General features: G+C 49.7%; 1 pseudogene; it reads left to right on the top strand.

Moving 5' to 3' along the window:
* Positions 1–11,361: 11,361 nt before the first annotated feature.
* LOC142827804 (olfactory receptor 52R1-like) lies at positions 11,362–12,392 on the top strand (annotated as a pseudogene).
* Positions 12,393–27,429: the final 15,037 nt, after the last annotated feature.

Raw genomic sequence — 27,429 nt, 5'->3', positions numbered from 1 at the left:
TATGGAAATGAAGCATGGGATATTTAAATCCTGGGCTTGATTTTCAATTCTGGTTGCCCTCATTAGCCTCCCTAGATTGATCTAGGAGGCTAGTATAGACGTACCCCTGGTGTTCTGGCTCTCGGGCAGAGCTCCATGCTGAGATGGTTGGTGACAGGCTGCTGGGCCCTCTTCCCTAAATCACTCACTGGCTAGTCAAAGAGCAATTCAATCGTTTCCTGATATTTCTTTCTCGTTATGACAAATTGGAGAATGGGTCTGTGTGCGACTTATTCATTGTAACTGGACCAGCCACCTACCCCACCCTTGTCCAGATACCGCACCCCTGCTCTATGTCTTCCCTTGAGGCCCTAGGCATTACTGTGCCTTTTCTTCCAAGTTTCCTTTCCTATTGCTTGCTCCTGTCCTCTCCCATCATTTATTGGATCATCTCCATCATGGGTTGCCGCCCCCTCCTGCGTTCCATATGGAATGGAGATGGAGCTGGGGTCACTCTCTCCCCAGTCTAGTTCCCCTCTTGCTCTGGGGTGTTACAAGCTAGAAAGCCCTCAAAGTTCCCTCACCCAACATGAACCCAGGAGTGTTCATGGAGGCTCTGCATGAACCCACAGCAGAGATTACAGCCTGTCCTCCAGCTTCCCAGCAGAGACCGCAGAGCTTCACTGATTCACCCCACTCAAAATGAGGCCAGTGTGAATTTATTACCCAGGTCACCACTGCTGCAAAGAAAAATGGGTGTTCAGCTTCTGTTCATGAGCGGAGAATTCACAGTATGTTAGGTAACATGTAAAATACATTTATTGGCTACCGAAAGAGAGCTTTGAAAGGAGCATAGATAATAGCAAATGGATCTAAGTAGATTAATGATGATAAATAAAAACACCTATTGTCTGTGTCTAATGTACTAGTCGGGGTTTCAATAAAGTACTGTCCAGCTGAGTTTGCTAGCACAGGCAAGTGAGTTTTTTCAGTTGGTCATTCTGTTTCCTGCCTAGGACCAGAACTTCGCCCCTAGTTCAGTCTTTTTCCTCTGGTAGTTTTAGGAGCGTTGTTGTACGGAGAGTGAGGAACCATTGTCATGTTATTGCCCCTTTACAACTTAAATGCTGAAGGAACCAACCAGGGACCCAGGCTCATCCTGACATGCTGCTCACAAAGAGGGAGGAACTAGTAGGTGAAGCAGAGGTGGGTAACAATCTGGGAAGCTGTGATCATGAGATGGTTGAGTTCAGGATCCTGACTCAAGGAAGAAAAGAGAGGAGCAAAATAAACACCCTGGACTGCAGAAAAGCAGAGATCTGATGTGAAGGATCCCCTGGGACGCTAACATGAAGGGCAAAGGAGTCTAGGCAAGTTGCCTGTATTTGAAAGAAGCCTTATTGAATCATAGAACCATAGAGTTGGAAGAGACCTTAGGAGGCCATCAAGTCCAGCCCCCTGCCCAAAACAGGACCAATCCCAATTAAATCAACCCAGCCAGGGCTTTGTCTAGCTGAGACTTAAACACCTCTAGGGATGGAGACTCCACTACTCCCCTAGGGAACCCATCCCAGTGCTTCACCACCCTCCTAGGCTATGTCTAGACTGCAAGCCTCTTTCAAAAGAGGCTCTTTCGAAAGTATAGACTGCACGCGGAACTTTCGAAAAAGCAAGCCGCTTTTTCGAAACAAAGCTCCCAGTGAGTCTGGATGCTCTATTTCTAAAAAGCCTGTTTGCTTTCAAGAACGCCTTCTTTCGAAAGAGCACTTTCGAAAGAAGGCGTTCTTCCTCGTGGAATTAGGTTTACCACTGTCGAAAGAAAAGCCGCATTCTTTCGAAAGAACGCGGCTGCAGTCTAGACGCAGGTGAAGTTTTTTCGAAAAAACCCCTGAGTCTGGACACAGCCCTAGAGAAATAGTTTTTCCTAATAACCAACCTGGACTTCCCCCACCGCAACTTTAGACCATTGTTCCTTGTTCTGCCACCTGTCACTACTGAGAACAGCCTCTTTGGAACCCCCCTTCAGGAAGTTGAAGGCTGCTCTCAAATCCCCCCTCCCTCCCTGCCTCCCGCTTCTGCAGACTAAATAGGCACAACTCCCTCAGCCTCTTTTCATAGGTCATATTTTCCAGCCCCCTAATCATTTTGGTTGCCCTCCGCTGGACCCTCTCCAATGCATCCGCATCCTTCCTGTAATTGGGGGCCCAGAACTGGACATAATACTCCAGATGTGGCCTCACCAGAGCCAAGAAAAGAGGAATACTCACATCTCTGGATCTGCTGGCAATGCTCCTCTTAATGCAACCTAATATGCCATTAGCCTTCTTGGCTACAAGGGCACACTGTGAACTCATGTCCAGCTTCTCATCCACTGCAATCCCAAGGTCTTTCTCTGCAGAACTACTACTTAGCCTGTCGGTCCCCAGCCTGTAACTATGCTTGGGATTCTTCTGTCCCAAGTGCAGGACTCTACACTTGTCCTTGTTGAAACTCTTCAGACTTCTTGTGGGCCAATTCTTCAATTTGTCTAAGTCACTCTGGACTCTATCCCTGCCCTCCAGCGTATCTACCTCTCCCCCTAGCTTAGTGTCATCCGCAAACTTGCTGAGGGTGCAATCCATCCCCTCATCCAGGTAATTAATGAAGATATTGAACAAAACCAGTCCCAGAACCGAACCTTGGGGCACTCCACTAGAAACCGACCGCCATCCTGACATCGAGCCGGTGATCACTATCCGCTGGGCCTGACCTTCCAGCCAGCTTTCTATCCATCTTACAGTCCATGTATCCAATCCACATTCCCTTAACTTGCTGGCAAGAATATTGTGGGAGACCGTATCAAAAGCCTTGCTAAAGTCAAGGTCTATCATATCCACTGACTTCCCCATGTCTACAGAGCCAGTTACCTCATCATAGAAGCTAATCAGATTGGTCAGGCACGACTTGCCCTTTGTGAATCCATGCTGACTATTCCTGATCACTCTCCCCTCTTCCAAGTACTTCAAAATGGATTCCTTCAGGATCCCCTCCATGATTTTTCTGGAGGAAGGGAACACAACAGGTAATCCTCATGTGATCCCTCCCCTGTCACCTGCCTCCAGACAAACAGAGGCTAGGGATACCATTCCTACTTATCCTGGCTAACAGATTCATGAAGGTTAGGTCCATCAATGGCTATCTAGCTCTTTTTAGAACCCTGTTAAAGTCGTGGTCTTCTCCACATCCTCTGGCAAGAAGTTCCACAGGTTGACTGTCTGCCGAGTGAAGAAAAACTTGCTTTTGTTTGTTTTAAAGCTGCAGACTATTAATTTCATTCGGTGACCCCTAGTTCTTTTATTGTGGGAATAAATAAATGACTTTTCATTATTGACATTTTCCACACCAGTCGTGATTTTATAGATTTCTGCCATATCCCCCCTTAGTCTCCTCTTTTCTAATCTGAAAAATCCCAGTCTTTTTAATCTCTCTTCATATGGGACCCATTCCAAGCCCCTAATCATGTTTGTTGACCTTTTCCAAATCTTTTTCAATGGCAATATAGCTTTTTGAGATGAGGAGACCACATCTATACGCAGTATTCAAGATATGGTCATACTATGGTTTTATGCAGAGGCAATAAGATATTCTCTGTCTTAATCATTATCCCTTTTTTAATCACTTCTAACATTCTGAACATTCTGTTTTCTTTTTTGACTGCTGCTGCACATGGCGTGGATGTTTTCAGAGAACTATCCACAATGACTCCAAGATCTCTCTCTTGAATAGTTGTAGCTAAATTAATCCCCATCATACTGTAGAAATAGTTGGGATTATTTTTTCTAATGTGCATTAATTTACATGGATCAACATTAAAGTTCATTTTCCATTTTGTTGCCCAATCACTTAATTTGGTGAGATCTTTTTGAAGCTCTTCACAGTCTGCTTTTGTCTTTACTATTTTGAGCAGTTTAGTATCATCTGAAAATTTAGCCACTTCACTGTTTATCCCTTCCTGTAGATCATTTATAAAAAAGTTGAATAAGATTAGTTCCGGGACAGATCCTTCGGAGACCCCACCATTTGGTCCCGGTGACTTGTTACTCTTAAATTGATCGATTTGTCCTAAAACCTCCTCTAATAAACACTTCAACCTGGGACAGTTCCTCAGATTTGTCACCTAAAAAAAATGACTCAGGGTTGGGAATCTCCCCAATATCCTCAGTTGTGAAGACCGAAGTAAAGAATTCATTTAGCTTCCCCACAATGTTCACTGAGCATCTCCACTATGACTTTGTCATCCTTGAGAGCTCCTTTAGCTTCTCAGTCGTCCAAGTGCTCTTGAGAATCGTTGAGTGTTCCTTTAGTGTCAAGTAGAGAGCAACCAAAATGATTGGAGCACATGATCTATGAGGGAGGCTGAGGGGTTTGGGTTATTTAGTCTGCAGAAGAGAACAGTGAGGGGGGATCTGAGAGCAGCCTGCAACTTCCTGAAGGGGGGTTCAAAAGAGGATGGAGAGAGGCTGTTCTCAGTGGTGACGTGTGGCTCATTCCCTAGCCTAGGTTGCCCCTCTCTCTTGTAGGACATCGGCCTTAGACTTCGATTATGTTTGTGGCGGGTCCCTCAGGGCTCTGGCTGTGACTGTCACTCTCTCCACAAGCACGGACAGGCCACCTCTCCCTGTGGCTCCGTGTGTCGCACCATACGAGGGTGTGTTCAGAGGGACTTCCCTGTGCTAGGAGCTTCCACGGCCCTGCAGGAAAGGGGCTGCCCAGTGTGAGGAGAGTGACCGAGGAGAGTCGCTGCGCTCCGGCCCCTGCGTGACAGCCCCGTGGGCCTGCAGAAAGTGCCCGGGCCTGCCTGTAGCCACCTTCTTTACCTGGCTCTGTCTCCTGCCCACCCTCCACCCTGGGCACTCACAGGTGCCACATTCTGTGCAGACCTGGGCCTGGTGACAAGCTTTCTCACTAACCAAATATCATTTTAAATTATACATGGAGCAGCCAATTGCTCTGTGGCTCAGCCCAGAGCCCAGAGTTCTCCTCTCCCTGTGGGAAGGTCCAATAATTGCTGTTTGTGCCTGAAACTGGATAAATAGCCCAGTGTCCAGGCTGGTTACATCCAGATGCTGCTTCTCCCCCAGAGGCTGAGCAAACCCCCCAGGGGCTGCCCAGAGCTGGGTTATAAATGGTTCACACGCTGTGTCAGCGCTCGGCTGCAGACGCTGGGCTGAGAGAGGTGCAGGACGTGGCTGTCTAAGTGGGAGTCCCAGGCACGACTCTTTGGTCTCCGAATTCACAGGTACTATCTCTTGTGGATAATCTCAGCTGCTCAATAGCCCCTGAGCTATGTCGACATGCTGAGAGAGACGGTAAATCTGGGGTCTTCTCAGCTTTGCACAGCCATTAAACATCCTCAGACCTAGCCACAGAGGATGAGTTGGCCCTGATCCCTGGCCAAAACATCCCTCTTTTCTGTGCAACCACACCCCTCCCCAGTGATGTGCTCCAGCCCAAAGTGGCTGTGTTTCTGTGGCATTGGGGTCTTTCGGGAGGAACGGTTTTAATAAATGTAAACACAAGGCCCAATCCTGAGGCTGGGGTCAGCTTTAGGCTCAGGCCTCAGAGAAGCAAAACTCCCCTTGGAATCAGAGGTAAGGAAAGAGCTGAGGAGGCAGCTGCGTGTCCCTGCACAGACGCTGTCCCCTCCCCCTCCGGCATGTCAGGGCTCTGGGTGGTCCTGGGGGCTCTTTCCTGCCATTAGCCTGCTGGGAAGCAAGGAGGTGCCAGGGCTCCGCACTGCAACAAGTGAACCCCGTTTTCAGCAGAGACAAGACCAGTGTTCCCAGTGCTGCTGTAAGGCTGTGACACTTTAATGCATTAAGTGCTCACGAGCCCTCAGCCAAAGCCCAGAACAGCCCCCAGCCCGGCTCTTTCAGCACTGGGAGTTGGGGAATCCAGCCCTTCCCTTCTCAGTCTCTCAGCAGGTTGAATCACGCTCAGGACTCAGCCGTTAGCCCGGATTTCCAGCTGGAATTCGTCTGGCTTCAGCCTCCAGCTTCTGGGCCTGGCGCTTCTCATCTCGGTGAGATCCCAGAGCCCGACATTCCCGGTGGTTCCGCCCCAGCCCAGTCTCTGCCTGAGCCTAGTTTGATACGATAATGAGATGAGGGTTTGGGTCTCTCTCTGGATGGGATTTGACGCAGCCTCCCCCCATCTGTGCGGCTCTTTTCCTCACTCTCTCCCATGTTGGATCCCATAAGGTCACCCAGTCAGTTTCATCGATGCCGTGTGCAATGGGGAAACCCTGCTCCAGATCACAGCTCTCCTGTTCACATGACCAAAAACACCAGCGTCCCTTTGACTGACGCTGGGAGCTCCCCATGAGGCGGTCGTCCAGTTACCCCCAAATGGTTTCCAGGCTCCCTTTGCTCCATGACAGAGGGCCCTCATCTCTGTTACCATGGAAACATAGAAAAACAGAATAACAGAGCTGACAGGGACCGTGGGAGTTCCTCGAACCCCGTCCCCTGCCCCCAGACAGGGCTGAGAAGTTCCAGGCTGGTGCGAGGTGATCTCACCCAGGCGCTTTCATCGATGCCGTGTGCAAGGGGGAAACCCTGCCCCTGCGCCAGCTCACAGCTCTGCTGTTCACACGACCAGGAATCCCAGCGTCCCTTGGCCACAGCCCGGCACTGGGAGCTCCCGGTGAACCCGGCTAAACTCTGAATCCCGTCCAGGGTCCCATTGATCCATTTCACGGTGCCCTCATCTAGGGCTCAGGCCGGCACTCAACACGCTTTCCTGCCCACCACAGAGCCCTGCGTTCCCATTGGACAGCTCCGCATTCGAGTACATCAAACTATTGTGTTACCATAGAAACATAGAGTCCGAGGCCTGGCAGGGACCGTGTTGGGCCTTTGAGCCCCGTCCTCTTTCCTCACCCAGGGCTGAGCAGTTCCAGGCCGGTGCTGGACAGTCTGCAGCCCCCGGCCACACACAGCTGCTGAGGAGAATGGGACCGTGGCTGGGAGACATTTTGCTGACACCGACCATCCCCAGGCACCGCTCCCACAGCTCTGCGTGGCTCTGTCCCTGTGCCCTGCCCAGGAGAGCGGTGGGGAGGGCGGCCCCCTCGCCTGCAGACCCTGCTCCCCACAGCTCTTCCCTCACCTTGTACCCAGAGTGGTGCTCCACTCCACACCCTGTCCAGTCTGCCCGCAGCTTTCCCAAAATGTGGTGCCCAGAACTGGACAAAATATTATAGTTGGGGATAATTGAGTGCAGAGCAGAGAAGAAGAACTTAGCTGTCTTGTGTAAAATATCCCCCGTTACAGAGTCCCAGAGTAATATTTGCTTTTTTTTCCAGCCATGTGACGCTCTTTACTCATATTTATCTTGTGGTCCACTAGGACCCCTCAATCCCTTTCAACAGGGCTCTTTTCTCGAGAGTTTCTTCCCTTTTTGTGTGTGCGCACAACTGATTTTTCTTTCCTAAGAATTGTTTTTGAATTAAACCTATTCCCATGTTTTCCATTTCCCCCTGACTTTTCTTTTTTCAGACTTTGCCATTACTTTTAGTAGAATTTTGCCTCCATTTGCCTTTTTTTGGGGGTTCATTTGTTTTTGGCTCTGCTGATGCCCGACTGAGCAGTTCTGGTTGTGAATGAGCTGGATGGTTGATTGTTCACTTTGAAACATGCTCCCAACCCGAAGGTGCCACTGTAGATGGGATTTAACATTCTCCTTTATTGCTAATGGACTGAGGGTCTGTCTACACTAGCCCCCTAGTTCGAATTAGGGAGGCTAATGTAGGCATTCAAAGTTGCAAATCAAGCCTGAGATTTAAATATCCCGCGCTTGATTTGCATCTTCCCGGCCTGTTGCCACTTTTTGAAATGTACAAGTCCAGACTAACTGCCCTCATCTACATACGGCAGGGACCCGGTAGTTCTAATTAAAGCCCCTAGTTCGAACCACCTGTTAAACCTCCCCAGAGCGTCCCCCCTGGCCCCATCCCGTCCTTGCCATTCACAGCTTTCAGTCCAGCTGCTGCTGCCATGCGCGGCGTTCCCAGGTGAGCAGGGATACGCCTGGCCGTGATGTGACATCATGGCCCGGGACTTTAAAACTGCTTGGCGCCGTGTTGTGCCACATGGCCTAGCTCCGGGTTCGGAGTCTGGAGACTCCTGGGGCCCAAGCACAGACTCCAGCCCCACAAAGTGGAAGGCAGAAGATAAGGTGAGGGGGAAGAAGGAGCTTGTGCAGAGGGCGAGGGGGAAATAGGGGAAGAGGTTGGGGAGGAAGGGGCTTGTGCGGAGGGGGAAGTGGGAAGAAAGGGGAAGGCACCAAGGGACAGCGTGAAGGCCTGGTGGCCAAGTGGAGACAATGAGGAAAATGGCAGGAGGGGAGGTGTCAGCGGAAGGGGGGGCAGGGTGATGCTGTGAGAGGAGAGGGTAAGGACATTAGGGGCCAGAGGGGAGAGGGAGAGGTGCTGGGAGAAGGCTTGAGAGAAGGGGTGGGCATGAGAAAGGTGGGGATGGAGCACAGAAAGGCATGAGAGGAACGGGGGCAGAGGGTGGTGAGGGGGTGGGTGTCACAAGTTTTGCTTTATTCGGGCCGCACACCCTGTTAGTTTACAGTGACCTGCGTGCCCCCACCGATCCGTAACGTGCCTTCCCCCGTCAACTGTGACGGCCCCCAAGAGGCGAGCCTCTGCTTTCTTAAGTTAGATACCACCGAAGAGCCTGCCAGTAGCAAGGAGGGGGATCCGGGCCCACCCTCTCTCACGGGCCCCGGCCCAGGGCCCTGACACTGGGAACCGAGCTCCCAATGGTAGGGAGCGGTGGTGTACCCCTAAACGCACTCACTCTTGGGCTCCGCGACCCTACCTTGGGCCACGCTCCCCCCTGCCACCGAGCTTCCCGGAGCAGCTCTTACTGCCCCTCCTTCTATTCTATTCAACTTATTCATAAACAATTCAGAGAAAGGGGTAAGCAGTGAGGTGGCAAAGTTTGTGGACGATACTAAACTGTTGAAGATAGTTAAGACCAAAGCAGACTGTGAAGAACTTGAAAAAGATCTCACCAAACTGAGTGACTGGGAAACAAAATGGCAAATGAAATTTAATGTGGATAAGTGTAAAGTAATGCACATTGGAAAAAAAAACCCAACTATACGTACAGTATGATGGGGGCTAATTTAGCTACAACTAATCAGGAAAGAGATCTTGGTGTTATCATGGATAGTTCTCTGAAAACATCCACGCAGTGTGCAGTGGAAGTCAAAAAAGCAAATAGGATGTTAGGAATTATTAAAAAAGGGATAGAGAATAAGACGAAGAATATCTTACTGCCCCTATATAAAACTATAGCATGCCCACATCTTGAATACTGCATCCAGATGTGGTCTCCACACCTCAAAAAGATATTTTGGCCTTGGAAAAGGTTCAGAAAAGGGCAACTACAATGATGAGGGGTTTAGAACGGGTCCCATATGAGGAGAGGTTAAAGAGACTGGGACTTTTCAGTTTAGAAAAGAGGAGGCCCTCTCCACACCACTCATGATTTTATAGACCTCTATCATATCCCCCCTCAGTCTCCTCTTTTCTAAACTGAAAAGTCCCAGTCGCTTTAACCTCTCCTCATATGGGACCCGTTCCAAACCCCTAATCATTTTAGTTGCCCTTTTCTGAACCCTAAGACCAAAATATCTTTTTTGAGGTGAGGAGACCACATCTGTACACAGTATTCAAGATGTGGGCGTACCGTAGTTTTATACAGGGGCAGTAAGATATTCTGGGTCTTATTTTCTATCCCTTTCCTAATAATTCCTAGCATCCTATTTGCCTTTTTGACCGCCGCTGCACACTGCGTGGAAGTTTTCAGAGAACTGTCCATGATAACTCCAAGATCTCTTTCCTGATTTGTCGTAGCCAAGTTAGCCCCAATCATACTGTACGTATAGTTGGGGTTATTTTTCCCGATGTGCAAAAAGAATGTTCTTTTTCACACCGCGCACAGTCAACCTGTGGAAATCCTTGCCAGAGGAGGCTGTGAAGGCTAGGACTATAGCAGAGTTTAAAAAAGCAAGATACATTCATGGAGGTTAGGTCCATAAAAGGCTACTAGCCAGGGGGTTAGGCATGGTGCCCTTGGCCTCTGTTTGTCAGAGGCTGGAGAAGGACGGCAGGAGACAAATCGCTTGATCGTTGTCTTTGGTCCACCCACTCCGGGGCACCTGGCCTTGCCCACTGTCGGCAGACAGGATACTGGGCTAGATGGACCTTTGGTCTGACCCAGTATGGCCATTCCTATGTTCTTATTTTCTTAATATCCAGCCTACATCTCCCCCACTGTAACTTGAGCCCATTGCTCCTTGTTCTGCCATCTGTCACCACTGAGAACAGCCTCTCTCCATCCTCTTTGGAACCTCCCTTCAGGAAGTTAAAGGCTGCTCTCAAATCCCCCCTCACTCTTCTCTTCTGCAGACTAAACAGACCCAAGTCCCTCAGCCTCTCCTCGTAGGTCATGTGCTCCAGCCCCTGAATCATTTTGGTCACCCTCCGCTTCATGCTCAATTCATTTTTATTAAAATAAACGGAAAATGTTTATGATTTATTTTAAATTATTGTATTTAAAAAAATAGACTGGTTTTGTTATGAATTTAATTTTATTTGAATTTCTTCAAAAAAGGATTGTTACATTTTTACAGTTTAATTTTTATTATTACATGCTTTAAATAGGAATTCCATCCAGTGGGGTTTTTTTCTTCATCCCGATAAATTCACTCTGTTTTAAGAAAAAGGGGGTAAAATCAGTTTGGTTTCCAATAACATTTTATTCTATTATTCTTTGCTGATTTAGCTATTCCAGAACAGAGCACTACACAGAACTTCTCCATTTCATCCCTTACATCTAAGGCCTGTTGAGAAGCAGCCCTATTGCCGATTCATCCTATTTGAAGCAATGGTCTTTACTTCCAACACGGCTGGGAATGAGCGCGGGTCTCCGTGGTGCTGATAACAGTGAGGACCTGCTGTTTTCCAGGACGTGTGTTTCCTGCTCTTTCCTTGAATGGTTTCCCACAGCACGAGGTGGAGACATTATTGACCCAGGAAGCACCATAAAATATGAAATTGCCAGTAGAAGGGTCATATGTTAATAATAATTTCTCTGAATAATGAATATTCATTTCCAGTGTGTGGAGAGCAACCGAGCTGCTTCTCTGTGAAAATAGTCTCCATCAGTACATACCATGCCCCATACAAACATTCTCTGTCCTTTCAGGCACTTGTACTGCGACCATTGTCATTGATCCTGGTCACATACAGGTCATCAGGGGATCAGAAGGTGCACAAAATAGACAGCCTTCTGCCTCAGCGTTGGACACGTTCTCCGTCATTCCATGTCAGATTCCAATAAAACTTACTTCACCAACCCCTCCACCTTCATCCTGTTGGGCATCCCTGGCCTGGAATGGGCCCATGTCTGGATCTCCATCCCCTTCTGTGCTATGTACATCGTAACCATCTTGGGGAACCTCATCATCCTGTTCATCGTGAAGACGGAGCCGAGCCTCCATGGGCCTATGTACTATTTTCTCTGCATGCTGGCCGTCACCGACCTGGTTCTGTCCATGTCTACACTACCCACAATACTGAGAAATTTCTGGTTCAATTTCAGGGAGATCAGCTTCAATGCCTGCCTCACCCAGCTGTACTTCATTCATTCCTTCTCCGTGATTGAGTCTGGGATCTTCGTGGCCATGGCTTTGGATCGCTACGTGGCCATCTGCCATCCCCTGAGACATTCCACCATCCTGAATAACTCTGTGGTGGCCAAGATCGGCCTGGCCGTGGTGCTGCGAGGTGCCATACTTGCACTGCCCTATCCCTTTCTGGCAAGGCACTGGCCGTATTGTAGAACCAACATCATCCCCTACACGCACTGTGAGCACATGGATGTGGTGAAACTGGCCTGTGCAGACATCCGCGCCAGTAGCTACTACGGCCTCTTTGTGCTAATCTGTAGGATTGGTCTGGATGTGCTCTTTATTTCTGCGTCTTATATCCAGATCCTCAGGGCCATCTTCCGCCTCCCCACAAAGGACGCCCGGCTCAAGACTTTTGGGACTTGCACTTCCCACCTCTGTGTCATCTTAGCCTTTTATATCCCAACGCTCTTCGCCTCCCTCACAACCCGCTTTGGCCTCAATATACCCCTGCATATCTACATTCTCTTTGCTAACATTTACCTCCTGGTGCCGCCCATGCTGAACCCCATCATCTACGGAGTGAGGACCAAACAGATCCGGGACAGAGTGCTCCGGCTCGTTACTCTGAAAGGGACCTAAATGTTTTCTCCTGGTTCTCTGGCTCTCAGACAGAGCTCCATGCCAAGATGGTTGGTGAGAGGCTGCTGGGCTCTGTTCCCTGAATGACTCACTGGCTAGTCAAAACGCAATTCAATCCTTTCCTGATATTTCTTTCTTGTTGTAACGAATTGGGGAATCAGTTTGTGAGCAACTTACTCATAGTAACTGGACGGCCAAGGACCGACCACCTACCCCACCCTTGCCCAGAGACCCCACCCCTGCTCTACGTCTTCCCTATAGGCCCCAGCCATTACTGTGCCTTTTCCTCCAAGTTTCCATTTCTCCTGCTTGTTCCTCTTCTCCTCCATCATTTACTGGATCATCTCCGTGATGGGTGCTGCTTTCAGGGTTCCACATGGAACGGAGGTGGAGCTGTGGCCTCTGGCTCCCCAGTCTGGCTCCCCACTTGCTCTGGGATGTGACAAGCTAGAATGTCGTCAAAGCTCCCTCAACTAATGTTCACAGACAGGGCCTGCACCCCGTGTGTTCATGGAGGCTCCGGCCAGCCACTGCATGAACCCACAGCAGAGATTACAGCCTGCCCTCCAGCTTCCCAGCAGAGGACCCCAGGGCTGCTGGCAAGGCTGTTCCCCACCTTGGCACAACAAATGTAGAAGTGGGGGCCCACAAAAGTACCCCAAAATCTTATCTCCACAGGCTTTGGTGTAAAAAGCTCCTTCCAATTCCTAATACCCAGACATTGAGGAATATCCGCTGCCACCACCCAAGTAATTCGAAGAAAACCAGGAAGAGATCACTTGGGAAACCTTCTTCCCAAAACCTCAGTGGTACCTGAAACTCATTTCCTCAAAAGAGCTTGAAAAAGAGAAAAAAGAAAAACGTGCTGCAGTCTGTGGTAACTGAACTCTCAGTAAGTCAGACAGACCTTCCAGGACACAAAAATGAATCAATACTGGTTAATTAGAAAAAGAAACAAACTTTTGTTATCAAAACAAAACTAAAATTGCAAGCATAATGAAGTGGCTAGATGAAAAAGAGTCATCCACTGATTTAGACACTCAGGGGAAAAGTCCATGGGTTAGAAAGCTTCTGTTACAAAAGAGAGAGAGAGAAAAGAGCTCAACTTTTAACAGATCAACATCAGTCCCAAATTCCGAAACCAGAAAACAGTAATCAGAAAATAGGGCCATCTTCCGCCTGCCTACCAAGGACGCCCGGCTGAAGACTTTTGGGACCTGCAGCTCCCACCTGTGCGCCATCTTAACCTTTTACATCCCAGGGCTCTTCTCCTCCCTCAAGTACCAGTTTGGACAGAATGTGCCTCTGCATTTCCACATTCTCACTGGCAACATGCAACTCCTGGAGCTCCCCATGCTCAACCCCATCATCTACGGGGTGATGACCAAACAGATCCTGGTCAGGCTGCTCAGGCTCTTTAGTCATAAAGAGACGTAACTTAGAGAAGAACCAGGCAACCCAGGAGCGGATGGGAAAAAAGAACTGCTTTATTGCTCACACGTGTTTACCAGGGACGTTCAGAACAATGTACGAGTGACAACAATTTGGCACCAATTACACCCTTTTATCTAGTTTACTATGTTAATTCATATATCTATCACTCCTTTTCCTAAAATCTTATTTGGTATATTAACTCCCATACATTGAATATTAATTAGCATGTGATGAATCTGAATATTCCCGCCCTAATTACTATTTACTGAATTTCTAATTAAATCACCACTTTTCTATGCTAAAACTTTCCAAATCAGCAGATTATGGAGATAACAAGACAAGTAAGCCTGAAATATTTTATACTTTGCCGGTAAGGGTGCGTAAGAGACACAACAAAGAAATGCAGCTACAGGCTTATCTAGTTTATAGGCTGTAAAAGCAAAGGCAAAGAGCATGTTTATACCTGAGAAAGGATCATATCTGCTTTGGTCGGACCCTGATCTATCTTTCCAGACTGCCGAAACAAAGGGAAAAGGTGCGTAAGGGCAGCACATGCTGTGGCTGACTCCTTACTACTATGAATATCCACCCCACACCCCTATTAATCTTTCCATATCCCAACAGGAACGTTTCCCTGCACGCTTTGGCTCTGAGGTCAGTGACGAGCTGGTTGGTGACAGGGGGCTGGGCCTTCTTCCCGGGGGCCTTGTCTAGGAGGTTAGATCGAAGATAGGTGGATTGGCTGGATTTAGGATTAATGAGATGGGATGGGGGAGCAGTAACAGGTGACCCCCTGGGGGGCTTCCCGGGGTGCTGACATGGCCACTGCCACTCGCCTTCCCTCTCTCTGGGGCTCCTCACCGCCCGGTCCTGCTGGGCCAGCTCCATGGTCACCCCCAGCCGAGGCCCCGAGCTGAGGTCCCTGCTCCCGCCCCCAAGAAGCAGCACAGACACTGAACCTCTTCAGGTCCAAGGGGAGGGCAGTTTAGGGCCCAGCTCCCTGGGACACCCCTCCCCAGAGGGGATCAAACTCCAACGAATGACTTGGGTCAGCCCTCTCTAGCAGTGAACGGGGGAATGTGCCCACTGCTTCCCCCCCCCCCAGGTAACAATAATTCACGCTGGGCTTGGTAGGAAATAAAAGTGACTGTATTAAATACCAGCAGTGGGGTTGACGTGGTGATAAGTGAGAACAGGCCGAGCAGAGTCGGTAACAAATCAGAAGAAACAAAACCACTTGGCTAGACACCTCAGTGCAAACTCCTCACACTCACCCTCCAACCTGTTCCCCAGCCGCCCCCTGAAACCAGGCCTCTCCCCCTGCCCCCAGGGTCTTCAGCTCCGTCCTTCAGGTGCGCCCAGCCAAAAGACCCAGGCCTCTGCTTTCCTATTCTTTTTGTTAAGGGATTGGGGCCCTCCTGAGCACCCACTGCTCAGCCCTAAGGACAAAAGGGATCGTTTAAGAGCTCCTCATCAAGACTTTGAGGGTAACTCCCTGCATATCTCTCATTCACATGTTTAAACCCACAACGTATTCCCCACTCCATGTGTCTAATTTTACACACCACAAGGATGCCTACATTGTAGTGAGAGCAACAGACCCAGTGGGTCGTGACATCCGATGGACGGGTTATACACAACAATATGCTCAAGGCACCATTAAGTTATGTACATTCGTGTCCATACTTCCCTTTCATAAAGCATGGAGGGGGGGGTCACTGTCCCCTGAAAAGCATCACTTCTCTCTAGCCAGCTGTGCAGCCACCTGGCAGCCATCGCCTCCCTCCCAGCCCTGCTCCTGCTGTACCACTCCCCTGGACCAGGCTCCATTGCAGGAAATGATGTCCAGATTGTCTGGTCCAACCCAGTGGGAGCCCCTCACCCCACAGCTCCCCCTACCCCAGTGCTGGGCTGCATGGGGCTCCAGCCCCCATAGGGTTGGCCCTGCTGACTGGAAGCCCAGGCGAGATGAAATCCATTAGTGGTCTCTGTGTCTCATTGGGACGTGCTGGGCAGTCGGTTTGGGTGCAACTCATCCCCGCCTGTGGCTGCCAGCATTTGAACTGCACATAGCAGTTACTTCCCATTGTTTGAAGGCTGTACCCCATGCTGTCACAACAAATGCAGAAGTAAGGGCCCGCAAGAGCGTCCCAAAATCTTGTCTCTGCAGGCTTTGGTACAAAAACTACCCCCAAAATCCTAATATCTGGATTTTGGGAAATCCGTGGCCACCACCCAAGTAATTCAAAGAAAACAATGGAAGAGATCACTTGAGATCATCACCTCCCTGAGGTAAAACTCTCCCCTGCTCCAACCTCTGTTTTATTTGGAAATGGGAAAAACAGAGGCATCCCACAGACTGACCTTTCAGGACACAGCAATTAGCCAGTACCAGTTAATTAAGTAAATAAAAGAAAATAAACTTTTATTATCAAAACAAAACTACAGAGGCAAGCATAGTAAAGTGGCTAGATGGGAAGAGCCACCAATTGATAAAGATCCTAAAGGAACCCCCTGGGTTAAAACTTAGTTTCAAAGAAATACCAACACAAGCTCAGACATTAGATCCAAATTCCCAAACCAGGAAAAACAACAGATCCTGACAGACTAGCTAAACTTTGCCCTACATATACATTGAGAGTCTTTTCTTGGAGCGAGACGGGCCTCCCATCTCTCTGTTACTTGGAAGAAAACGCTCTGATTCACACAAAAGATGGAAAGATAAAGATTCCTTTGTCCCAGTTTGAAATCTCTACCTGTATTATGACTGGCTTACCAGTAACATGCAGGGGAAAGGAGTTCAGGAGAGATGGCAGTACAGGCAGTCCCCGGGTTACGTACAAGATAGGGACTGTAGGTTTGTTCTTAAGTTGAATCTGTATGTAAGTCGGAACTGGCGTCCAGATTCAGCCGCTGCTGAAACTGACCGCCAGTTCTGACTTACATACAGATTCAACTTAAGAACCCCAAGCTTCCCCAAGTCAGCTGCTGCTGAAACTGATCAGCGCTGATTCCAGGAAGCCTGGGGCAGAGCAACTCTGCCTCGGGCTTCCTGTAGTCAGCGCTGGTCAGTTTCAGCAGCGGCTGACTTGGGGACGCCTGGGGCAGAGCAGCTGGGGTGCTGCTGGGTTGCTCCAGTAGCACCGCTCCTCGGCGCTACTGGACCAACCCAGCAGCACCCCAGCTGCTCTGCCCCAGGCGTCCTGATTCAGCCACTGCTGAAACTGACCAGCAGCGGCTGAATCAGGACGCCTGGGGCAGAGCAGCTGGGGTGCTGCAGGGTTGGTCCAGTAGTGCCCAGAGCGGGTGCTGCAGGACCAATCCGCAGCGCCCCAGCTGCTCTGCTCCAGGGTCCAAAACAAAAGCCTGGTCTGCTGGGGGGGGGGCACACTATCCGCGGCCCCCCCCCCAGCAGACCAGGGACAGGGGGAGCAGAGCGGCAGCGGGGTGCCGCGCCTCTGAGGCTTTGCTCTGGCAAAGTCTCAGAGGCGCGGGACTCCCCCGCCCCCCCACGGCTGCGGCTTCAGTCCTGGTGCCTGTGGTCTGCTGGGGACGGTCCCCAGCAGACCACAGGCACCCGGTCTCAAGCGGCAGCAGCGGCGGTTCCCGCGCTCCTGAAGCTTTGCTCTGGCAAAGCCTCAGAAGTGCGGGAACCTGCCCGGTGCCCCTGGTCTGCTGGAGACGGTCTCCAGCAGACCAGGGGCACCGGAGCAGCTTACGAACGGGGCTTTCTCGCCCCGGAGCTCGCAGGTAGCAATCCGCTACCTCGACCTCCGGGGCGAGAGCCCCGTTCGTAAGTGCGGATCCGACGTAAGTCGGATCCGCGTAAGTCGGGGACTGCCTGTATTTTAAAGAAGCCTTATTAAAGGCACAGGAAGAAAACATCCCGATGCTCAGTAAGAAAAGCAAATATGGCAGGCGACCAGATTGGCTGACCAGATTGGCTTACCGAGGAAATCCTTGGAAATCCCAGACTACTGCATATGCAACACAGTATGGGGAGGAGGTGGGCAGCCCTCACTGGAGAAAGAACAGGTTAGGAACTATTTAGAAAAGCTAGATGTACACAAATCCATGGGCCTGGATTTAGTGCATCTGAGGGAGTTGGCAAATGTCACTGAAGAGCCTTTAGCCATTATCTTTGAAAACTTGCGCTGATCAGGGGAAGCGGAGGAGAAGCTGGAAATTAGTCAACAGGGTGCCCTTGCAGCCACGAAGGCTAATGGCATATTAGGGTGCATTAGGAGGAGCATTGCCAGCAGATCTAGGGAAAGGATTATTCCCCTTTTTTGGCAGTAGTGAGGCTACATCCGAAATATCACAACCAGTTCTGGGCCCTCATTACAGAAAGGACATGACTGCATGAGAGAGAACCTAAGTACACAAGAACATAAGAACGGCCACACTGAGTCAGACCAACGGACCATCCAGCCCAGTGTCCTGTCTGCTGACAGTGGCCAATAACAGGTGCCCCAGAGGGAGGGAACACAACAGGGAATCCTCATGTGATCCCTCCCCTGCCACCCACTTCCAGAGAAACAGAGGCTAGGGACACCGTTCCTACCCAGCCTGGCTAATAGCCATTGATGGACCCAACCTCCATTAATCTATCTAGTTTATTTTGGAACCCTGTTAAAGTCCTGGTCTTCATTGCATCCTCTGGCAAGGAGTTCCACAGGCTGATCATGCGCTGAGTGAAGAAAAACATCCTTTTGTTTGTTTTAAACCTGCTGCCGATTCATTTCATTTGGTGACCCCTAGTTCTTATATTGGGGGAACAAGTAAATAACATTTCCTTATTCCCATTTTCCTCATCAGTCATGACTTTATAGACCTCTCTCATATCCCCCCTTAGTCTCCTCTTTTCGAAGCTGAACAATCCAAGTCTATTTAATCTCCCTTCACATGGGACCCGTTCCAAACCCCTCATCATTTTTGTTGCCCTTTTCTCAACCTTTTCCAATCCCAGTATATCTTTTTTGAGATGAGGCGACCACATCTGTATGCAGTACTGAAGATGTGGGCATGCCATCGTTTTGTAGAGAAGCAATAAGATATTCTCTGTCTTATTCTCTATCCCTTTTTTAATGATTCCTAACATTCTATTTGATTTTTTGGCCGCCGCTGCACACTGAGTGGATGTTTTCAGAGAAGTATCCACAATGACTTCAAGATCTCTCTCGAGTAAAAGCGGCGAGGAGTCCTGTGGCACCTTATCGACTAACTGAAGTGTAGGAGCATAAGCTTTCGTGGGCAAAGACCCACTTCATCAGATGCATGGAGTGGAAATTTCCAGAGGCAGGTATAAATATGCAGGCGAGGATCAGGCTGGAGATGACGAGGTGGATCCAATCAGGGAGGATGAGGCCCACTTGTAGTAGCTGATCTGGAGGTGTGAATTCCAAGAGAGGAGAAGCTGCTTTTGTAGTTAGCGAGCCATTCACAGTCTTTGTTTAATCCAGAGTTGATTGTGTCAAATTAGGAATGGCAACTTACAAAAACCTGTAGGGGAACACTTCAAGCTTCCTGGACACACAATTGCAGATCTAAAAGTAGCCATCCTGCAGCAAAAAAACTTCAGGACCAGACTTCAAAGAGAGGGAGGGAAAAAAATTGTTCTTCTTGGCTTCTGAGGATAGAACAAGAAGCAATGGGCTGAAATTGCAGCAAGGGAAGTTTATGTTGGACGTTAGAATTAACTTCCTATCTGTCAGGGTGGTGAAACACTGGAATAAATTGCCCAGGGAGGTTGTGGAGTCTCCATCACTGGAGATATTGAAGAGCAGGTTGGACAGATGCCTCTCAGAGATGATCTTGATGGTGCTTGGTCCTTCCGTGAGGGCAGAGGACTGGACTCAATGACTCTCAAAGTCCCTTCCAGTCCTAGTGTTCTACGAAAGGCCATGTTACTATATCTGGTTTCTGCCGGCGGCCATGGGGCTTTCCTGCCGGACCTGCACTGATCCAAGCGGCACAGCCTTTTCCTTTGTTTTGGATGTCCTGGAGCTCATGTGTTGAGATGCTCTGCCATGCACTCAACTGTGTCCGGACCAGCTGGTTTACTTACTGTGGTTTTTTGGGTATTTTCTTCTCTTTTTATTTATTGGATGTTCATGTGCGTTTGTCTCCTTTTTGCCTTATTGATAAGAAGATGCAAGACCGTATCAAATGCCTTACTAAAGTCTTGGTATCCCACATCCACAGCTTCTCCCTTATCCACAAGATTTGTTATCCCAAAAAGAAAGCTGTCAGATTGGTTTGATAAGATTTGTTCTTTACAAATCCATGCTGGCTGTTACCTATCACCTTAGTATCTTTCAGATGTTTGCAGATGGATTCCTTAATTACCTGCTCCATTATCTTTCCTGGTACAGAAGTTAAACTGACTGCTCTGTAGTTTCCAGGGTTGTTCTTATTTCCCTTTTTGTAGATGGGCACTAGATTTGCCCTTTTCCAGTCATCTCAAATCTCTCCTGTCTTCCATGATTTCCCAAAGATGATAGCTAAAGGCTCAGATACCTCCTCTATCAGCTCCTTGAGTAGTCTAGGATGCATTTCATCAGGCCCTGGTGACTTTGTCTTCCCTTCAAAGAGAAACTGCTGAGCTACAGTTCATCTTCAAGTTTGACACAATATCTAAATCGTTGATGAAATTTTTGAACAGAACCGGTCCCAAAACAGACCCCTGCAGAACCCCACTTGTTATGCCCTTCCTGCAGCACAGTGAGCCATTAATAACCACGGTTATCTGAGAACGGTTATCCAGAAAGTTATGCACCCACCTTATAGTAGCCCCATCTAGGTTGTATTTTCCTACTCCCATTGCTGGTTCCTAGTGGGAACCAGCTCCACCTGCAACTTACACTGGTAAGTATTGCAAATATAACCTGTATTGCTGTTTGCCGCTTCAGCGACAACTTCTGTATCAAACTCCTGGATTTTACTGTCGTTCCCCATGGAGGCCCACAATCGAACTTGGCACTGGGCCCACAAGAGGATACTCGACACTGCAGAGATAGAATTTTGGCAAAAGTAGCACAGCTTTCATAACCCACCGAGATCAGAAAAAATGCAGGTTGTGTGTGTTAGGAGGGGAAGAAAATGGAGACAGATTTGGGGAACAGCGTAGCCTGGGGCTGCATCGTGAATATGTTCGAGAGCAGGATTTTCCCAGCCCTTGGAAAGAGAGGGCCTAGCCTTCTACGTTTCTGAGACCATGGCCTTTCAAAGGCTTCTCTGTGCCTGGGGGCTGCTGAGAGAGCAGTGGGACATTATTCGGCACGTCTGTCGGATAATCCAGGCCAGTCACGAATCTTCGGGAAGAGTTTGCAGAAACCGCTGAGAGGCATGGGGCAGTGTGTGAAAGTGGGAGACACCTACCAGATATTGTATGGACAGTTCATGGTCCTACCGTGAGTGCAGGGGCCTACCCATGCTATGATTGTAGGGTACTGGGGAGAAACCTACAGATGCCCCAGGGGGGTTCCCTGTGCGGCCCGCAAGACAGTTTGTTTACTGTGGCCCCACAAAAAGTGGCCAGATGTTGTGATATTTCATTAGGTTATTCTCCTATTATTACAAAGTGACACACACTTAAAGCAAGGGCATTTGAAGTGCGAGATGCTTACACACAACTGTGTGAGAGCCATGCCCTCACTCTGCATCCAGTCAAAGTGCTGGTACAGCTCCATTGGTTAACCCTGCAAGTTCTACATGCACATGCTGAGCCAACAAGGTTACCCCATCTCAGTAGACCGTCCTGCGTACTACAATCATGCAGCCCACGAGGAAGAGGGTCACTCTTGCGGCCACTCTCTAGCTTAGGCTGCCCCTCACTCTTCCAGAGCGTCGGCCTGAGGCTTTGCTGATGTTCATTTCTTAGGGCGCTCTGCTCACGCACGGGTGGGTTGCTGGGGAGGGAATGTTTGTAGCGGGTCACTCAGGGCTCTGGCTGTGACTGTCTCTCTCTCCACGAGCACGGACAGGCCACCTCTCCCTGTGGCTCCATGTGTCACGCCACACGAGGGTGTGTTCGGAGGCACTTCCCTGTGCTAGGCGCTTCCACGGCCCTGCAGGAAATGTATGAGGAGAATGACCGAGGACAGTTGCTGCACTCTAGCCCAGGTGTGACAGCCCCGTGGGCCTGCAGAAAGTGCCCGTGCCTGCCCGTAGCCACCTTTCTCCACGTGGCTCTGTCTCCTCCCAACTCGCCCACCCTGGGCGCTCACAGGAGCCACATTCTGTGCAGACCTAGGTCTGCTGCCTAACTTTCTGACTAAGCAAATATTATTTTAAAGTAAATACGGAGCAGCCACAGCCCAGAGTTCTCCTCCCCCTGTGGGAAGGTTCAATAATTGCTGTTTGTGCCTAAAGCTGGATAAACAGCCCGATGTCCAGGTACCAGATACTGCTTCTCCCCCCGAGGCTGAGCAAACCACCCGGGACTGCCCAGAGATGTGTTATAAATGGTTCACATGCTGTGTCAGCTCTCAGCTGCAGATGCTGGGCTGAGAGAGGTGCGGGACGCGGCTGCCTGAGGGGGAGACCCAGGGAAGACTCTTTGGTCTCCGAATTCACAGGTACCATCTCCTGCAGATAATCTCAGCTGCTCAATAACCCCTGAGCTATGTAGACATGCTGAGAGAGAGGGTAAATCTGGGGTCTTGTCAGCTCTGCACGGCCATTAAATATCCCTGAATCCTGGCCAGAGAAGAAGATTTTGCTCCACTATCTCTGGCCAAAACACTCCTCTTTTCTGTGCACCCACACTCCTTCCCAATGATGTGCTCCAGCCTCGAGGTGGCTGCGTAGCAGTGGCACTGGGGTCCTTCAGGAGGAAAGGCTTTAACAAATGTATCATACAAGGGCCAGTCCTGAGGCTGTGGCCAGCTTTTGGCTCAGGTCTCACTGAAGCAAAACTCCCCTTGGAATCAGAGGTGAGGAAAGAGCTGAGGAGCCAACTGTGTGTCCCTGCACAGACGCTGTCCCCTCCTGCTCCAGTATGTCAGGGCTGTGGCTGGTCATGGGGGCTCTTTCCTGCTTCTAGCCTGCTGGGAATCATGGAGGTCTCAGGCCTCCGCCCTGCAAACACTGAACTCATTTCTCAGCAGAGGCAAGACCAGTGTTCCCAGTGCAGCTGTGAGGCTGTGACACTTTAATGCTTTAAGTGCTCACGAGCCCTGAAACCGATGTCCAGAACAGCCTCCATCCTGGATCTTGCAGCACTGGGAGTTGGGGAATCCAGCCCTTCCCCTCGCAGTCTCTCCGCGGGGTGAATCACAATCAGGACTCAGCCGTTAGCCCGGATTTCCAGCTGGAATTTGTCCGGCTTCAGCCTCCAGCCTCTGGGCCTGGCGCTTCTCATCTCGGTGAGATCCCAGCGCCCGACATTCCCTGTGGTTCCGCCCCATCCCAGTCTCTGCCTGAGCCTAGTTTGATACGATAATGAGATGAGGGTTTGGGTCTCTCTCTGGATGGGATTTGACGCAGCCTCCCCCCATCTGTGCGGCTCTTTTCCTCCCCCGCTCCCAGTTCGGGTCCCGCGATCTCACCCAGTCGCTTTCACCGATGCAGGGTGCAAGGGGGAAACCCTGCCCCTGCGCCAGCTCACAGCTCTGCTGTGCACACGACCAGGAATCCCAGCGTCCCTTGGCCACAGCCCGGCACTGGGAGCTCCCCATGAGGCGGTTGACCAGTTACCCCGAATCCTTTCCAAGCTCCCTTTCCTCTGGGACACAGGGCCCTCATCTTGGTTACCATAGAAACACACAGAATCCCAGGCCTGGCAGGGACTGTGGGAGGCCCTCGAGTTCCGTCCCAGCCCTCACACAGGCCTGGTGCTGGGCAACCTGCAGCCCCCGGCCACACACAGCTGCTGAGGAGAATGGGACTGTGGCTGGGAGACATTTTGCTGACAGCGACCATCCCCAGGCACCGCTCCCACAGCTCTGCGTGGCTCTGTCACTGTGCCCTGCCCAGGAGAGCGATGGGGAGGGCGGCCCCCTCGCCTGCAGACCCTGCTCCCCACAGCTCTTCCCTCACCTTGTACCCAGCGTGGTGCTCCACTCCACACCCTGTCCAGTCTGCCCGCAGCTTTCCCAAAATGTGGTGCCCAGAACTGGACAAAATATTATAGTTGGGGATAATTGAGTGCAGAGCAGAGAAGAAGAACTTAGCTGTCTTGTGTAAAATATCCCCCGTTACAGAGTCCCAGAGTAATATTTGCTTTTTTTTCCAGCCATGTGACTCTCTTTACTCATATTTATCTTGTGGTCCACTAGGACCCCTCAATCCCTTTCAACAGGGCTCTTTTCTCGAGAGTTTCTTCCCTTTTTGTGTGTGTGCACAACTGATTTTTCTTTCCTAAGAATTGTTTTTGAATTAAACCTATTCCCATGTTTTCCATTTCCCCCTGACCTTTCTTTCTTCAGACTTTGCCATTACTTTTAGTAGAATTTTGCCTCCATTTGCCTTTTTTTGGGGGTTCATTTGTTTTTGGCTCTGCTGATGCCCGACTGAGCAGTTCTGGTTGTGAATGAGCTGGATGGTTGATTGTTCACTTTGAAACATGCTCCCAACCTGAAGGTGCCACTGTAGATGGGATTTAACATTCTCCTTTATTGCTAATGGACTGAGGGTCTGTCTACACTAGCCCCCTAGTTCGAATTAGGGAGGCTAATGTAGGCATTCAAAGTTGCAAATCAAGCCTGAGATTTAAATATCCCGCGCTTGATTTGCATCTTCCCGGCCTGTTGCCACTTTTTGAAATGTACAAGTCCGGACTAACTGCCCTCATCTACATACGGCAGGGACCCGGTAGTTCTAATTAAAGCCCCTAGTTCGAACCACCTGTTAAACCTCCCCAGAGCGTCCCCCCTGGCCCCATCCCGTCCTTGCCATTGACAGCTTTCAGTCCAGCTGCTGCTGCCATGCGCGGCGTTCCCAGGTGAGCAGGGATACGCCTGGCCGTGATGTGACATCATGGCCCGGGACTTTAAAACTGCTTGGCGCCGTGTTGTGCCACATGGCCTAGCTCCGGGTTCGGAGTCTGGAGACTCCTGGGGCCCAAGCACGGACTCCAGCCCCACAAAGTGGAAAGCAGAAGATAAGGTGAGGGGGAAGAAGGAGCTTGTGCAGAGGGCGAGGGGGAAATAGGGGAAGAGGTTGGGGAGGAAGGGGCTTGTGCGGAGGGGGAAGGGGGAAGAAAGGGGAAGGCACCAAGGGACAGCGTGAAGGCCTGGTGGCCAAGTGGAGACAATGAGGAAAATGGCAGGAGGGGAGGTGTCAGCGGAAGGGGGGGCAGGGTGATGCTGTGAGAGGAGAGGGTAAGGACATTAGGGGCCAGAGGGGAGAGGGAGAGGTGCTGGGAGAAGGCTTGAGAGAAGGGGTGGGCATGAGAAAGGTGGGGATGGAGCACAGAAAGGCATGAGAGGAACGGGGGCAGAGGGTGGTGAGGGGGTGGGTGTCACAAGTTTTGCTTTATTCGGGCCGCACACCCTGTTAGTTTACAGTGACCTGCGTGCCCCCACCGATCCGTAACGTGCCTTCCCCCGTCAACTGTGACGGCCCCCAAGAGGCGAGCCTCTGCCTTCTTAAGTTAGATACCACCGAAGAGCCTGCCAGTAGCAAGGAGGGGGATCCGGGCCCACCCTCTCTCACGGGCCCCGGCCCAGGGCCCTGACACTGGGAACCGAGCTCCCAATGGTAGGGAGCGGTGGTGTACCCCTAAACGCACTCACTCTTGGGCTCCGCGACCCTACCTTGGGCCACGCTCCCCCCTGCCACCGAGCTTCCCGGAGCAGCTCTTACTGCCCCTCCTTCTATTCTATTCAACTTATTCATAAACAATTCAGAGAAAGGGGTAAGCAGTGAGGTGGCAAAGTTTGTGGACGATACTAAACTGTTGAAGATAGTTAAGACCAAAGCAGACTGTGAAGAACTTAAAAAAGATCTCACCAAACTGAGTGACTGGGAAACAAAATGGCAAATGAAATTTAATGTGGATAAGTGTAAAGTAATGCACATTGGAAAAAAAAAACCAACTATACGTACAGTATGATGGGGGCTAATTTAGCTACAACTAATCAGGAAAGAGATCTTGGTGTTATCATGGATAGTTCTCTGAAAACATCCACGCAGTGTGCAGTGGAAGTCAAAAAAGCAAATAGGATGTTAGGAATTATTAAAAAAGGGATAGAGAATAAGACGAAGAATATCTTACTGCCCCTATATAAAACTATAGCATGCCCACATCTTGAATACTGCATCCAGATGTGGTCTCCACACCTCAAAAAGATATTTTGGCCTTGGAAAAGGTTCAGAAAAGAGCAACTACAATGATGAGGGGTTTAGAACGGGTCCCATATGAGGAGAGGTTAAAGAGAATGGGACTTTTCAGTTTAGAAAAGAGGAGGCCCTCTCCACACCACTCATGATTTTATAGACCTCTATCATATCCCCCCTCAGTCTCCTCTTTTCTAAACTGAAAAGTCCCAGTCGCTTTAACCTCTCCTCATATGGGACCCGTTCCAAACCCCTAATCATTTTAGTTGCCCTTTTCTGAACCCTAAGACCAAAATATCTTTTTTGAGGTGAGGAGACCACATCTGTACACAGTATTCAAGATGTGGGCGTACCGTAGTTTTATACAGGGGCAGTAAGATATTCTGGGTCTTATTTTCTATCCCTTTCCTAATAATTCCTAGCATCCTATTTGCCTTTTTGACCGCCGCTGCACACTGCGTGGAAGTTTTCAGAGAACTGTCCATGATAACTCCAAGATCTCTTTCCTGATTTGTCGTAGCCAAGTTAGCCCCAATCATACTGTACGTATAGTTGGGGTTATTTTTCCCGATGTGCAAAAAGAATGCTCTTTTTTACACCGCGCACAGTCAACCTGTGGAAATCCTTGCCAGAGGAGGCTGTGAAGGCTAGGACTATAGCAGAGTTTAAAAAAGCAAGATACATTCATGGAGGTTAGGTCCATAAAAGGCTACTAGCCAGGGGGTTAGGCATGGTGCCCTTGGCCTCTGTTTGTCAGAGGCTGGAGAAGGACGGCAGGAGACAAATCGCTTGATCGTTGTCTTTGGTCCACCCACTCCGGGGCACCTGGCCTTGCCCACTGTCGGTAGACAGGATACTGGGCTAGATGGACCTTTGGTCTGACCCAGTATGGCCATTCCTATGTTCTTATTTTCTTAATATCCAGCCTACATCTCCCCCACTGTAACTTGAGCCCATTGCTCCTTGTTTTGCCATCTGTCACCACTGAGAACAGCCTCTCTCCATCCTCTTTGGAACCTCCCTTCAGGAAGTTGAAGGCTGCTCTCAAATCCCCCCTCACTCTTCTCTTCTGCAGACTAAACAGACCCAAGTCCCTCAGCCTCTCCTCGTAGGTCATGTGCTCCAGCCCCTGAATCATTTTGGTCACCCTCCGCTTCATGCTCAATTCATTTTTATTAAAATAAACGGAAAATGTTTATGATTTATTTTAAATTATTGTATTTAAAAAAATAGACTGGTTTTGTTATGAATTTAATTTTATTTGAATTTCTTCAAAAAAGGATTGTTACATTTTTACAGTTTAATTTTTATTATTACATGCTTTAAATAGGAATTCCATCCAGTGGGGGTTTTTTCTTCATCCCGATAAATTCACTCTGTTTTAAGAAAAAGGGGGTAAAATCA

The sequence above is a fragment of the Pelodiscus sinensis genome, chromosome 1 (genome assembly GCF_052426305.1).
Source record: "Pelodiscus sinensis isolate ZL-2025 chromosome 1, ASM5242630v1, whole genome shotgun sequence".
Classification (NCBI taxonomy): Eukaryota; Metazoa; Chordata; order Testudines; family Trionychidae; genus Pelodiscus; species Pelodiscus sinensis.
The sequence above is the reverse complement of the archived record's forward strand: the minus strand, read 5'-3'. Positions and strand labels throughout refer to the sequence as shown.